The sequence below is a fragment of the Ictalurus punctatus genome, unplaced genomic scaffold (assembly GCF_001660625.3).
Source record: "Ictalurus punctatus breed USDA103 unplaced genomic scaffold, Coco_2.0 Super-Scaffold_100046, whole genome shotgun sequence".
Classification (NCBI taxonomy): Eukaryota; Metazoa; Chordata; class Actinopteri; order Siluriformes; family Ictaluridae; genus Ictalurus; species Ictalurus punctatus.
In genome coordinates this window covers 5,372,808-5,389,456 of record NW_026521087.1, presented here as the reverse complement: position 1 = coordinate 5,389,456, position 16,649 = coordinate 5,372,808, and the positions used below count along the sequence as shown (strand labels likewise).

The following is a 16,649-nucleotide window of genomic DNA, read 5'->3' as shown; positions in this document are numbered from 1 at the left end:
TGTATTTTTTTCTATCTCCAACTGGGCTCTGAGGTAGATGTGAGTATTGGCTTCTAAGTTGAATTTTAAGTGTTTTGGGGTAATAGGCTAAATTTGAGCCAACAGCATCGAGGCAGCCAAGTTGTTTATCACTAGGACCCTGCTCCTATAGGACAGCTGTGATTGAATCCATCTCCATCTATTTAGATTTTCTAGAACCTTATTGGTCAATCCATCCCAGTTCTTCTGCATATATCGATCTGTGCCAAAGAAGATCCCAAGTATTCTCAGTCCCTCCATGAACACTCCTATGGGAGGTGAGGTATATTTTCCTCCTGCCATTGACCTAGAAGCAAGGCATCAGTTTTGTTCCAGTTTACACGTGCAGATGATGCGCTCTGAAAGACATCCAGGCCAGAAAACACGTGACTGATGTCATCCTCTGACCTGATTATCACCGTCAGATCATCAGCATATGCTGTGAGCTTGACTGTGGTCACATCAGATAAATCAGGGCTTAACACTGAAAACCCTTGCAGATTTTCTCGCAGGTGTCTTAGCAGGGGCTCAATGGGGAGAGTGTACAGCAGACCGGACAGGCTACAGCCTTGTGGAACACCTCTGTGCACGGAAAAGTTCTTGTTAGTGTTCCGTTTATTTTCAGCATACTGTACACATCAGTGTACAGCAGCCTAATCCATGAGATGAAGCGTCCACCAATGCCCAAAGCTGTTAGGGTCTTAAAAAGATAACCATGATCCAATCTGTCAAAAGCCTTCTCTTGACCTAGTGACACTAGTCCCATCTCTACCTTATATAGCTCTGTGAGGTGCAACAGGTCTCGCACCAGAAAAAGGTTGCTGAAGATTGAGCGTTCTGGGATGCAGTATGACTGGTCATCATGTAGTATTGTGGCTAAAAATCTTTTAAGGCGGTTTGTTAATGCCTTTGAAAAGATTTTATAATCTGTCCCAAGGAGGGAGACAGGACGCCAGTTCTTTAAGCTACCAAGGTCTCCTTTTTTGGGTAACAGGGTAATTACAGCTCTCCTACAGCTAAGGGGTAAGACTTTTGTTTCCATACATCTGAGTATGACAAAGTGCAGGTCTGGGCCAATCAAGGACCAGAATGTTTTATAAAATTCGGAGGTCAATCCATCCAGCCCCGGTGACTTAGCGCTTGTAGAATGATGTTATCTTTGTCGGTAGTTTCTTGTCCATTGGGTAGTTTCAAGTGGCTGATGGACTTCTTCTCTCTGTTTTTTTCTCCAGTGCAAAGAAGAAAGATGTAGATGAGTCCATTTTAGTATATTGTGTAAACTTGGCCCGCACCATGGCACCTTGATCTCTCTCTTCATACAAGTTTTTCAGAAGAATTTTATATATATATATATATATATATATATATATATATATATATATATATATATATATAGAGAGAGAGAGAGAGAGAGAGAGAGAGAGAGAGAGAGAGAGAGAGAGAGAGAGAGTGAGAGAGAGAGAGAGAGAGAGAGAGAGAGAGAGAGAGCTTCTAAATACTAAGGAAATTGAAAAAGAGCCCTGAAATGTTAATGGAAATCATGGAAGAACTTTGAGACTGAAAAGAGAGGAGAAGAGTCTCCTAAAACTGGGGAAAAGAAAACCCTCTCAATATTATGAAACTTGGGGAACAGCATCACAAAGATGAGTTGAGACGTGTCTTTCATCAAGTCTGGTGAAATTGAGAAAGATCCAAATTGAGAACGAGGAATTCAAAGAAGCGCATCATGATTAAGAATGTGCCTTTCAAGAGGAACATGAGGAAGAGCTGATCTAGCCTGGCAACGCTGAGAAAGAGCCTTTTAAGACCAAGGATGTTGAGGAGCCTCTCAAGCCTGAGGAAGGTACGGAAGAAGTTCTCAAAAATAAGGAAGTTGAGGGAGAGTTTCTCCAAAATAAAGAAGTTGAGGACGAGGTTCTCAAAAATAAAGAAGTTGAGGAAGATTTTCTCAAAACTTAGGAAGTTTAGGAAGAGCCTTTCAAGCCTGAAGAAGTTTAGGAAGAGTCTCTCAAGACCAAAGTGTCATGATTCCCCCTTGAAGCAGCGTGCTCTAAGCGCGAATGCGCGAGCACCTGCTTTTCCGTTGTTGACAGTAGTGACATCTGGACACGTGTGTTTTGTTTATGTTTCTGTCATGTCTCCTCCCTGTTCTGTCATTGGCTGGGATTTCACGAGGGTTTGAATTGCTCTCAGCTGCTAGCGGTTTAGACGCTGATCATGTCCACATATATACCGCGCGCCTTCCAGCACACGACGCGGAACGTTATCGTAGAGTTAGTTTAGTTCGTATCTGAGTCATAGTCACGGTCCATTTTTAGAGTTAGTTCGCGCTGGATTATCCGCTCCCAGTTCCTCGTCATAGTTCGTTTCCCGTTTTGTTTATAGATCCTGTTTTCCGTGACCACGACCTAGATTCCAGCCTTGCCCCCTGTATGCCTGTTTGCCAATCGCCTGACCTCTTGCATGTTTGCGGATTACGTTTAGGATTTGTCTGCCTGTCTCTCTTTCAAATAAACAACTGTTCATCCTGCACTTGCATCCGTCCTATCTCCGCTCCGTCACGATACGTGACACAAAGAAGGTGAGGAAGAGTTTCTCAAGACTTAAGAAGTTGAACTGAAAGGAAGTGTCCCAGGTCTGAAGAAGTTGAAGGAGAGGTTTAAAAAATAAGGAACTGGAGGAAGTGGTTCTCAAAACTGAGGAAGTTCAAGAAGACCCTTTCAAGCCTAGGGAAGAAAAGGAAGAGTCTCTCAAGACCAAGGAAGGTGAGGAAGATTGCTACAAAGCTGAAGAAGAGTCTCTCAAGTCTGAAGAAGTTGAGGAAGAGCCTCTCAAGAGTAGAAAGTACTCCCCGCTGCAGCCCCTCCTCCTCCTGCTGTTCACTCATTCATTTTAACAGGGACAGCTTCGGTCCACTTCTCAGACCCCCTTAGCACTTTTTTTTTTTTTTTTTTTTTTTTTTTTTTTTTTTTTTTTTTTAAATGCATCTAGCAATATATCTAGTGACTTTCTGGACAAACCTTAGCTACTTTCTGTAGAAGATAATGGCCAGTACTGCCCGGCGAGTGCGAGGTCCTGCTTTCAGAAACAGAAAAAATATGTAAATGAGAACAGCTTTATTGGGAATTTGGCTGTATTAAAATTCAGCATGTGAGCACAGAGTAGGATGTATTATAAAGGGCTGACACTAGGCAGAGTGAAAATACGATGCAATGGTGAAAATGAAGCAATGACTGGGAAATACAAATTTAGTCCATCATGGCTGGGAAAAGGAGCTATATAAAATGGTTGTTTTTAAAAAAAAAAAAAAAAAAAATGTTTTTTTTTTTTGGAAATGAAGGATATATTTGAATGACATCTCTTGTATAGTCCTTGAAAACATAAAACAAACAAAAAAACAGTCCTTGAAAGTCCTGGAATTTCATTATGAAGCATCTGTACAGACCCTGTTATATGTACTATGTGATTGATGTATTAAACATGCCTCTTGATTTCTGGGTTTAGCATAGTTATACCTCGGTTTGAGTTTAAAACAATAGCTAGATTTACTGGTAGAATAATGCTAGTTAAGTTTCTCTCCCAAATATTATTGAGTAGATAAAGTATATTCAGTAGCTTTTCTGGGATAGTGATAATTTAGGTTAATATAGTAGAAAACAAAACACTCAGATTATCCTGGTTGTAAGAACTACTCATTCATCTGTACACCTTTACAGTTTTCACTGCAGATATATCATCAGCTTTCTTGAACAATACTCAGAATCCTTGTCACCTCCCAGCCAATCAGTCATGATGAATTTTTGTATGGTTGGAAGCATGTTTAAAACACAAAGTGCTGAGATCATGTAAGAATGAGGTTTTACTCACTGGCCCAAATGTGTTCACTTTAAACTTTGTTCCTTCCCTTAAACACTTACCTGCTTGAGAATTTCCAATGTTTGTAGAATGATGATTCTCAATACAGCACATTACCAAATATTAATGGGCTTAAAATGTATTTATTTGTGACAATTATGGGATTTTCTAATTTGTTTGTGAATTTTCTTTTTTTATTTATTTATTTATTTGTTTTATGGCTCATCAAGGTTCAGAGCATTCCATTGTCTTAAATCAGCATTTCCCATTGTTAGTATCAGAATCTTATTTAACATGCAACATATTCAATAATCTGTAACTAAGACTCAATAAAGAAATTCTCATTACACAGAGTGTCCCGAACGTCTCTGAAACACTTCAGCCTATGATTAGCCATCGATTCCTTGGAGGACACTGTAGCAGTCTCTCAGGATTTATCACTCCACTGTTTAAAAAAAAAAAAAAAAAAACACTAAATACTGGATTCTTCTTCTTTTAATTTGATTGTCAGTGCTCAACTCAAACCAACAGCAGTATTATTATCAGGAATGATTGTGTCTAAAATCAACCACTGATTATATCCCACTTTGTTTCTAGAGTGTATGATTTATTTAGCCAATTCTAAACTCGCCTCTCCATTTGTGTAACTGGATACTCAGGATAATGTAATTTCGCTCTGGTTTCCATCCACCCACCCTTTCATTTTCTATATCTCCTATCATACAGGAACCTTGAGCCTATCCCAGAGATCATAGGGCACAGGACAGGGTACACCCTGGACAGGGTACCAGTCCATCGCAAGGCACACTCACATACACATTCACACACCCATTCATACACTACAGACACTTTGGACATGCCAATCAGCCTACCATGCATGTCCTTGGACAGGGGGAGCAGCACAGGGAGAACACGCAAACTACGAACACACAGGGTTGTGGTGGGAATCAAACCCCCAACCCTGGAGGTGGGAGGCGAACGTGCTTAGCACTAAGCCACCATGCGCCCCATTCTGGTCTCTTTAATTTAATAAAAAATGTGACACAGATTAGCACAATGTGCTATCAAATAAATAGTGGGTGACTGTTTTCTTTAGTGTATATGCACTGTGAATGACTTCTTATTTAAAAATATAAATGTAACTGACATGCTGCTTTATTAAATCATAGCAACTTGAGCACCTGCCTAGCCCTACTCTGAATATGAGGAACTTTCCTACACAAATATTGATGTAACTATTCACCCATTCTCACACCAGTGGTAGCAGAGCTGCCATGCAAGGTCCTAACTTGACATCAGGAGCAACTTGGGGTTCAGTGTCTTGCCCAAGGACACTTCAAGTCATGTGGGCCAGGAATCAAACCGCCAACCCTACAATTAGACAACCTGCTCTACCACCTGAGGCACAGCCACCAACTAGATATTTAAGTCAGCCTATCCCATTCCTTCATTTTCTGGTTACATATAGATGTCTCTTAAGTGTTTCCTACATGTACCTTTTTTAAATTGGCATGTCTACCAATATGTAAGCCAATGCATATGTTTTACACTACTAATACAAAATGTCCCAGTGAGGCCTTCCACACCCGTCAAAATATTGCCATCTCACTGTGACAGAAAAAAATATAGCAATGATGCTTTAGAATTAGATAAAGTTTCTGCAAGATATGAATTGAACTATTCATTTGGAACTCAAAAAGTACATTAATGGCTTTAGTAATGACCACTGTGTAGCCCACGTAGCACACTAACCCTAATGTGTATGACCGCATGTACTATGTTGCAACAATAGTAATAGATGAACAAAAGAATGTGGTGATGTAACGACACAGGACAGTTAGCAGGAAGTAAGCGCAGGAGCGCCGTCTTTATTGATGAACAAACTAACAGAACACAAGAAACGCGGTCTATGCTGAACAGGACTAGCTGGATCAACCATGGAACTACAGTCTAGGCATTACTCGAAAACAGAACATGGAACTGAGACCGCTAGCATGCTACACGCATTCTAACACAGCGCTAAAGCTATACTCCTTAAACACTACTAACGTTACAAACTATAATACTGCGCGAAGTGCGCAGCCACACGAGGGGTTTAAATAACCAACATAATTATCTAAAGCATAGACACCTCGAGAAATAAAGACACACCCTCGAACATAAGCCAATACCTGGACAGGAAGTAAATCAAAACAAACGAGCCGCGCGTGTCCATATGTCAGAGTCTCGTGCACGCGCGCTCTGCAGCAGTCTTTGCGCTTCGACGACACAGCGCCATCCACCGGCGGAAGCGTAACAGATGTAAAAACAGACTTAAAAACATTGAGTCATTTAACACAGGTCAACTGTTTTCTATTATACAAGCAGCGTGTGTGTGTTCTGTTTCATTTTCTTTTCAGGGATAAACACACTGGAGGATTTTTTGTTGATCTGGCACAAAATTAAAAGGAACTAAATTACATTAAAAGGGGGAAACTTTGGGTACCAAGGTTATAAGTTATAAACTAGGTAAGACTGAGAGAGAGAGAGAGAGAGAGAGAGAGAGAATCGGCATGTGGTCTGCGCCTCTGTAGCACCGCTGTTCTACAATAAGTGCTGAGGGAGAGACCTGAATGTCGGGGTGCCAGATAGCTTCATTTCAACTATAACTATTAACTGGATGGGGTGGGGTTAATATTTGACTAGTGCATAAATTACACCTAATACGTCTAGGTCACTAGTTACTATTAGCTGTAATTTAATCAAAAAAGAGAACCTAGTATGTTTATTAGAAACCAACCAAAATCACTCCAAGAGTGAGACATGTAAAAGTCCCTGAGGTTACAAAGGAACCCAGGGTAACTTCTAAGCAAACAAAGGCCTCTCTCACATTGGCTAATGTTAATGTTCATGAGTTCACCATCGGGAGAACACTGAACAACAATGGAGTGAATTACAGTGTTACAAGGAGAAAACCACTGCTCTCCAAAAAGAACATTACAGCCCATCTGCAATTTGCTAATGATTACGTGGGAAAATGTTTTGTGTGAAAAAATATAACCTTTTGGTTTAAATAAGAAGTGTTATGTTTGGAGAAAACAAACACTACATTCCAGCATAAGAACCTTACTTATAAGAACCTTTCAATAATGGATGGAACAATGAATTCTGAATTATAACAGTGAATTCTAAAGGAAAGTTTCAGGACATCTGTCTGTGAACTGAATCTCAAGAGAAAGTGGGTCATGCAGCAGGCCAACAGCCCTAAGCACAAAAAGCACATAAGGGTCCACCAAAGGATGGTTAAAAGAGAATAAAATTCATGTTTCATGTGTGTGTGTGTGTGTGTGTGTGTGTGTGTGTGTGTGTGTGTGTGTGCGTGCGTGCGTGCGTGTGTCTGTGTCTGTGTGTACGTAAACAAACTATTAATGAAAATAAAATTTTGTGTAAGATAAATGAATGAATAAATATGTTCTCTTCTCCCCTCCAGTCGATGTGGCCTTAGGAGGAATAGCAGTACAATCTTCTTTACACTAACAATTATCCTGCTTACTTTGCTATCGATGACAACAGAGCATCTAACATGAATTTCAACTCGTGTGATTACGGCTGCTCCTAAGGCCATACAGACTTCATATGCATCCATAATGAACTTTTTCACACTAACAGAAGGAACCCATCCTCATCTGGGTAACAACAGAGTCGGGTTCCTCTCAAGGTTTCTTCCTCTTAAAACATCTTAGGGAGTTTTTCCTCACCACCGTCGCCACTCAGTGGCTTGCTCAGTTGGGATAAATTCATACCTTTAATATCTGTATACCGTGTTGATATTTCTGTAAAGCTGCTTTGAGACGATGTCTATTGTAGAAAGCACTATACAAATAAAATTGAATTGAATTGAACTTATGTTTATATCCAAAATGCTCCACTGTGTGTAAGGGGCAGGGGAAACTGGTGCAAGCTGTTCAAAAGGTTTAGTTTAATTTAAGTTTGTCATTATATGCTGTACCTGCGCGCTTGCAGTGTAAATTCTGTCGGAAGTGACATGTTAGTAACGAGGACACGTTGCTGGTCACGCGCGGTGTAGACGCGCTGATACAGAGTGTAGCGCGAGTAAGATCTGTAATGTCTAATTCAAACATTATGATCAAAAGTAAAATAATGTCTAAAGACACCGAGGAACAGAAACCACAAGGTGCAGTGAAAGTGAGTTTTTATTATTCATTTAGGACTATATATATATATATATATATATATATATATATATATATATATATATATATATATATATATATAGTATTTATGCATTAGTTTTTTTTTTTTTATAGATGCACAAAAAGCACCGAATTAAACTATAGTCCTAAATTAATAATATATATTCTGGTGTGTGTGTGTGTGTGTGTGTGTGTGTGTGTGTGTGTGTGTGTGTGTGTGTGTGTGTGTGTGTGTGTGTTGGGTTCTTTTCTGTTTTGTACAAACAGTTGTGTAAAGTTTTACTGTGAAGTTTATATTTGTTACACTCAGTTTGTGGACTTTATATTAAATAAACAAAAACAAATGGTACTGAAAGTTCGCTCCACCCCATACGATTAATCAAAAAAATAATTGGCCAACTAATAGTAATAATAATAATAATAATAATAATAATAATAATAATAATAATAATAATAATAATAATAATGCTGTTAAACAGTTCAGAAGCTCCGTGTATTGTCCTTGATACGTGAAAACTAGACAATGCACAGTAATAACACTGATGAGTTGCGTTATTATTATTATTATTATTATTATTATTAATAAACTCATAGCAACACTGATGAAATACACATACAGTACAAAAAACCACACACACAAATAGAGAATGTGTTTAGCATTTTGTTTTTACATCTGCACATAATTTAGTCTGCACATCGTTTAGCAGCTGATTTAGAATTAAAAGTGTCATTTATAAGTCTACATAATGAGTCTTTATTGGTCACATATGCAGTAAAGCACAGTGAAATTGTTTTCTTCACATACCCCAACATGTCAGGATGCTGGGGTCAGAGCACAGGGTCATGATATGGTGACCTGACCTTCTGATCAGTAAACCAGAGCCTTAACCACTAAGCCACCTCTGCCCCAGTGGTGAGAGAAACATGAATGTTCATAGCATCTATTACTTCTTACCCCACTATTTGCCAAATAATACAAATATAGACTTATAAACACCGCTATTAAAAGCTTAATAAGAGAATACTGCAATTTTTGGGAAATTGCCGTTCCCGAGTTTGGCCACACGAGGGCAGTCATGTTCCATCCAGCACAACACACGCCGCCTAAAACAGAAGGTATTTTACTATTACTACTACTACTTCTAATAATGACCTCAATCGAAGTAATTAAATACGTAATGAAAATTGTTGTCTATATAGCTGACCTCATTTTTCTACACAGTGAGTTAAAGGCGCACAACTATCAGAATCCCAGTTCATAATTGTGTTTGATTGGCCAAGTAGAATAAAGTGTGCGAGGAGTCCGACTCTTTTTGAGCTTATTGGACATTACGCATTGCTGTAATTATCTCATTGGCACTACTTAATTGCTCATAGTTTATTTGACGAATGCAACTGCTGCGACATATTTTGCCAATCTTAAGCTCAGCCGTCATTCTGGAGGCGCAGTTTTGGTTGATGCATGACATTTAGGTTCAAACACAGTGTGTACATCGACTGTAACACAGATAGTGAAAATGGAAATGTGAAAAGAGAAGGCCAGTGATTAGAGAGAGAGAGAGAGAATGGGGAAGAAGAAGACGTTAGCAGGTGAAAAGCAGTGCCTAGTGTTTGTTTTAGAAAAAGAGAGCTATTGTGTGACCGTTGGCGTTAGGCCCGCCTCCTGGCCTGTTCTCAACTAGGTCCTGTCGAGTGTGGATAAATAGGTGGGCGCTGCGCGAGAAGTTTTATTGAGTGACTTGACTTCGGGAGCAGCATCATGTCTGGCAGAGGCAAGGGTGGTAATTAATACTCTCTTTTTGCAAGTGGTATCCTCGTTCGTAATTTGAAACTAAAGACTTTAACGACATCAACAACAAAAACACCTTTAACAAGGTGATAATTATCGCCACCCGGGGTTCGGTATGTCACCCCGTGGGGCCTCCTCGCCGTCGGCGGGGAGGCACTGGGTCAGACTACGTTACAGTGGAGAAGGAGAAGCGCCAGACAGGGCAGAAGTCGGAGTAAACCTTTTAAGTAGTCAATGGATATCGACTACAGATGTATACTCTTTTATTGCAATGCCTAACAGAAAAGAGTATGAAATATGTTTTACCAAAGAACAGGCACTTCAAACATTTTCTCAAATTTTTAATAATAATACAGGAAGTGAATTCTGGAAAAACTGGGAGATGACTACATCAGCTCCCCAAGACATAAAGAGCATTGTAGTAAAGTTTTGGACTGGGAGAATCGCTGACTCGGATGTAGAACAATACCTTTTAAGGTTTGGTGAGATACTGAACCCTGTTGACAAGCCGCTGGACCAGTTCGGGATATGGTATGGAGTCAGGAGATATAAAATAAAACTCAAGAAAAACCACGACGGAAGTATATTCCAGATACCAAATTCCATTTCCATGGGACCATACAATGGAACGATTACATACCCCGGCCAAACAAAGCGATGTTTTATATGTAACGATTCCGACCATCAGGCAAAGGACTGTGAGAAAACAAAGTGCTGGAAATGCGGAAGCTTTGGCCACAAAGGAAAGAGTTGTAGAAATACACAAGTATGTAATTTATGTAATGAAACTGGGCATATATATTTTCAATGCCCAAATTCTTACAGCTATAAACTAAGAATGCCGAAAAATCAAAAAGACATTGACCAGAATGCAACACAAAACGCACATAACACAGAGACCAAAACAAACGATAAAGAGGATAACAACTGGGAAGAAAATAAACTACACACAAGTGAGGACGACTCGACATCTGGGAGTGACTCAAGCAGCACCGATACCAGCGACAGCGAGGACTCTGAGAGCAGCGCCGAATCTCTGACCCCGGAAGGGAGACGGAAGACACCGGAAGTACCTGCTGGAAGCAGCGGAGCATCTCCGCCCAGTCTTTCGTCTGTGGAGACACGGCAAGCATCGGAGTTTCCTGCGCTATCAGCTGTAGAAGTCGGCGAGACTCGGATCGGCTCAACCCCGGAAGGAGGTCTACAAGCCCCAGAGGAGCCTACGTGCTCAGAGGGAGAGACCGGAGCGACCCAGATCATTTCTACACCTGCAGGAAGCCTACAGGGCCGAGAGGAGTCATCGCATCCAGCTGGTGAAAGTGGAACAACTCGGACAATCGCCGACAACACAGGTGACACTGCGGACACTCCCACGCTGTCGAAAGGTAAAAACACTTTAGACTATCCATATAAACGCCAAAGGCGAAAGAGGAATTCTCCTGGAAATGTTGACAATGCAAAAAAGGTTAAGGAATGATGTATATCGCCTACTTTTCTTCCCTTTTTTATGACACAATGTCTTTGATTTTAACTGCAATTCCTATATCATTTAAAAAGAAATGTGATATATGTCTGCAGGAATTAAGGTTAAATGATGTGGATAATGTTGAGAAAATGTGGACTAATGGACATGCAATAATATCTATCGGAGAAGATCCTTCTCTTAATTTTTATGGTTTTTTCAAATTTAACTGTTGCCACATGTAATGTTAGAGGGATTCAGGCAAAAATGAATCAAGTGAAAAAGTTAAATATATTGAGTGGTGAACATGTTGATATTTTATGTATACAAGAGACCAGATTAAGCAGTTTTGCAGACGTACAGGACGCTCAAAGTCTATGGATCAAAGGTCCTTCAATCTTTTCAATAGGTGAAAGTAAAGCTGATGGTATTGCGACCTTATTTTATAACAATAAATTTAAAATAATTAAGAGCCGTGAAATAATTCCTGGTCGATTAATGTTTATAGATGTGTTTTATTGCACAAAAAAAAATTAGAGTAATAAATGTATACACAGCACAGGATACTGTTGGTAAAATCCGGCTTTTTAAAAAGCTTAAAATGCTCCTGTGTGTCGGTTTCTATACCATTGTATGCGGTGATTTTAATACAATCACAGATGATAATGATAAAATTTCTTCCAAAATATGTAAAATTAGGAGAGAAGGTGGTGTCCTTAAATCTATAATGAATGAACAGCATTTCACCGACATATTTAGGACATTATATCCCGAGAAAGTGGACTTTACAAGGTTTGATAAAACATGTAAAACTAGGATTGACAGGATATATATTAATAATAATTTTGAGGCAAAATTTTATACAACAAAACTCTTGGTTGAGTCGGACCACTTGACAGTTATATGTGGCATGAGACTTAAAAATGAAGAAAGAAGAAACTATTGGAAATTAAACACACAAATCTTGAAAAGTCCTTTATTGATTATAGAATTAAAGGAAGAAATTAATAGGATTAAAACTTTAGATATCCTCACGACCAATTATTGTGATTTGTGGGAAGTTTTTAAGATCCAGATTAAAAAATTTCTTAAATACAAATGTCTATGTTTTAATAAAGAAAAAAATGAGAAGTACAATACAATTATGACACAATATATAAACCTAAAACTGAAAAATACAAGAGATGAAAGTGAGGAAAACAACTTAAAGGATTTGAAAAAAGAGATAGAAACTTTAAATAATGAGTTTTTACTGAACATTCAAGTCCGAGCAGGAATAATTTCCGATGAACTTCTAAATCAAACAAAAGCAATTTCACTATTTAATAAAAGGAAAGAAGCCCAATATATCGAAGCCATTAAAACAGATAATGGAACTATAGTAAAAAATCCTAAAGACGTCAGAGATGCTGTTCGGATCCTTTGTTCAAACATGTACAACTCAATTGAAATAGATAATAAACTCCTAAAAACCTTTTTGAATGTAAAAAATAGTGTTGACCCGCCTTCCAAGAGCTTAGGTGAGGAAATAAAAGAGGCTGAGGTTGTTGATGCCATTAAACAATTAAATCTAAAAAAGTCTCCAGGGAAAGATGGTCTCCCGTCTGATTTTTATCATGCATGCACCATAGATTTGGCTAAATTATTAACGCAAGCCTTCAATGATGGGATCGCTAGAGGTTACATGCATGACTCGTTCTATGAAGGCGTTTTATCCTTGTTGTATAAAAAGGGTGAAATGAGTGATATCAACAACTGGAGACATCTCACCCTAATGAATGTCGATTATAAGATTTTTGCAAAGACCATTATGAACAGGATGAGTGACTATTTGGATGTAATAATAGCTAAACAACAAACATGTGCAATAAAGGGAAGATTTATGTGGGACAACTTGAACACATTAAGAGAACTAGTTTTTGATAAAAATGGTGACAGTTTTTACATTGTGGCTTTGGACCAAAGAAAAGCATTTGATTATATCTCAAGAGACTATTTGTGGGAGATTTTAAAACTGTATCAATTCCCTGAAAATTTCATAAACATGATTAAATGCCTTTATGTTAAATCGACGGTTGAAGTAAATGTTAACGGTTCTTTGACTGAACCATTTGAAGTTATGCGGGGTGTAAAGCAAGGGTGCCCTCTGAGTGCAGCCCTATATATTTTATCTATAAACCCACTTGTACAAAAAATCCAAGATGATCATAGACTTAAAGGTCTTCAAATAGGAAAGAACAGAGTCGTGATCTCTGCTTATGCTGATGACATAACTGTATTTGTGAAATCTAAACAAGAACTAGACATCATCTTTGAATATTTTAGCGAGTATGAGCAAGTCTCTGGAGCCTCCTTAAATAAAGCTAAAACGGAATGTGTCTGGATTGGAAATGAAAAAAACAAATTTCCCATAGATGTCCCAGAAGTTCAGCAATTAAAGGTTTTAGGTATATATATATAGATAATAATGGCTGTGTTGACCATAACTGGTCAAAAAAAGAAGAAATAATACAAGATGAAATTGATAAATGGAAATCATGTAATCTAAGTTATAAAACTAGAATAAATATTATTAAAACTTTTCTATTATCAAAAATACTGTTTTTATCATGCATCTTACCTCCGACAGAAGTTTGGGTAAAAAGACTTCATAAAATATGCTGTAATTTCATATGGGATACGACTCGTGAGGTTACAAAACGTGAGCTCCTTTTTAAGAGAAGGGAACTGGGAGGCCTTGGGGCTGTCGATATATCCTTAAAAACTAAAATAGCAGTGTGCAAAATCATCGCGAGTGGTATTGCCAGGCAAACCGAATGGATAGGGAACATCTCTAACTGGAAATCTAAAAAAGGTCCATCGAGGAAAGGTATTCCGTATTATAAACTGATGTTTTCCGACTTCACTGACAAATTTAAAGATCTAAACATCGATTGGGTGAAAGACTCGAGCAAAGAAATATATCTTTTAATTGTTGATCGAGTTTATTGTAACCCTGTGGCTTTCAGAAATTTGGAGGAAGACCAAAACAAAGAATGTCTCCAAAATTTACAGAATAAAATCCTATCTGAACACCTGAGAGATACAACTTGGTTAGTCGCTGTAAGAAGGCTCCCAGTAAGAGCGGTTGTAAAATGGAGCTGTTTTGTAAAAACCAGTAAATGCCCGATGCCTAATTGTAATGAAGAGGAAACACTCGAACATTTCCTGTTAGAGTGTTATCGCGCTAAAGAAACATGGGCTGAATTAAAAATCATTGGTCTCAATATAGAAATAAATATTAACTCAATTTTCTATGGCATTTTTAAAGAAAATTGTAGCAAGACTCAGCATGACTTCATTTGGTTCATAATATGTTTGACTAAATCTAAACTCTGGAAAACAAGGTCCAGAATGACTATAAATCAAACGTTTATATCCAGTGATGTATTCAAGGACATTCAAAAAGAGCTAAGAAGACTTAAAAGCAGCACATCTTGGTTTAAAGACTCTTCAGTGTGGGACAATATTTGCGTGTAATTGTACTTTGACTATGTAAGTTTTTTCTCTCCCTTTCTTTCTGAATATGACTTGTGTAAGATTGTGAATTTTGTATAATTTCAATAAAACTCATTAAAAAAAAAAAAAAAAAAAGCAAGGGTGGTAAGGGACTCGGTAAAGGAGGCGCTAAGCGCCACCGCAAGGTGCTTCGCGATAACATCCAGGGAATCACCAAGCCGGCTATTCGCCGTCTGGCTCGGCGTGGTGGTGTAAAGCGTATTTCTGGTCTGATCTATGAAGAGACTCGCGGTGTGCTGAAAGTGTTCCTGGAGAACGTGATCCGCGACGCCGTCACCTACACCGAGCATGCCAAGAGAAAGACCGTGACCGCCATGGATGTGGTGTACGCCCTGAAACGCCAGGGACGCACCCTGTACGGCTTCGGCGGTTAAACGCTCTAACACCGAACGACGCGAACACAACGGCTCTTTTAAGAGCCACCCACATGTCTAGAAAAAGAGTTCTTCCGTGGGGGGGGTAAGGCTTTTTCTTTCGTGAAGCATAAGGCATCAAACGCTGTACAGCAGTAGCATAAGTGGTAGATCTATTTGTATTTTTTTGTAATAATTCTCTCTCTCTCTTTTTTATATATATATATATAAAACTCCGTATATATTAAATATTGTATTATATATAATATCGTACAGTATACAATATTAGATACATATATATTAAATATTGTAATTTGTTTGATTAAAACAATTTAGAAGATGATTTTAGTAGAAACTTCTATATTTCTCTTTCTCATACGCACGCATGCATGCATATATAAGGGAGAGAAAAGTGGGGAAGTCAAAAGTTTTTTCTGTTTTTTCAAGCATAAGGTATCAAACGCTCTACACAAGTAGTAAAAGTGATAGATAAGAACTATCTGTGTACATAAAAAGAGAATTTATTTTTGTTTTTTTGCACACTTTATTTTTTTTTATACATTTATATGCACAGTATTAAATATTATAACGTGTTTAAAATGAGTTACAAGACGGTTTTAGTAGAAACTTACTTCCGCGTTTCTCTCTCTTTCTCTCTCTCTCTCTCTCTCTCTCTCTCTATATATATATATATATATATATATATATATATATATATATATATATATATATATATATATATATATATATATATATATATATATATATATATATATATATATGTATATGTGTGTGTGTATAATTTTTTTCAAGCCAATTGTTTTTTCATAGTGCACGTTGCACTGTAAATACAACAGCGGGAAGGGAAACAAAGCGTAGCGGAGGAGGGAGGAGCAGTATGAGGCGCCATGCAGGAGGAGGTATCGAATTTTGGCCAATCAAAAAAAGGTGTCTTGTGTGGACGTCATTAGCATGTGGGTCTGTAAATAGAGCGGGCGCGAGGCGGGCGTTAGTCATTTTCTGTTCGTTTATTCGAGAAGCAGCATTATGCCCGATCCAGCCAAGACCGCGCCCAAGAAGGGATCAAAGAAAGCCGTGACCAAGACGGCCGGCAAAGGAGGCAAGAAGCGCAGAAAGTCCCGGAAGGAGAGCTACGCCATCTACGTGTACAAGGTCCTGAAGCAAGTGCATCCTGACACCGGCATCTCATCCAAGGCCATGGGCATCATGAACTCCTTCGTGAATGATATTTTTGAGCGCATCGCCGGTGAGTCTTCTCGTCTGGCTCACTACAACAAGCGCTCCACCATCACCTCCAGAGAGATCCAGACTGCCGTGCGCCTGTTGCTTCCCGGCGAGCTGGCCAAGCACGCCGTGTCCGAGGGCACAAAGGCCGTCACCAAGTACACCAGCTCCAAGTG

General features: G+C 38.7%; 1 protein-coding gene across 15 annotated transcripts in view; it reads left to right on the top strand.

The window, feature by feature from the left end:
* LOC124627540 (NACHT, LRR and PYD domains-containing protein 3) overlaps window positions 1–16,649 on the top strand; it is a 285,770-nt gene that overhangs the window by 28,664 nt on the left and 240,457 nt on the right. The window lies entirely within an intron of this gene.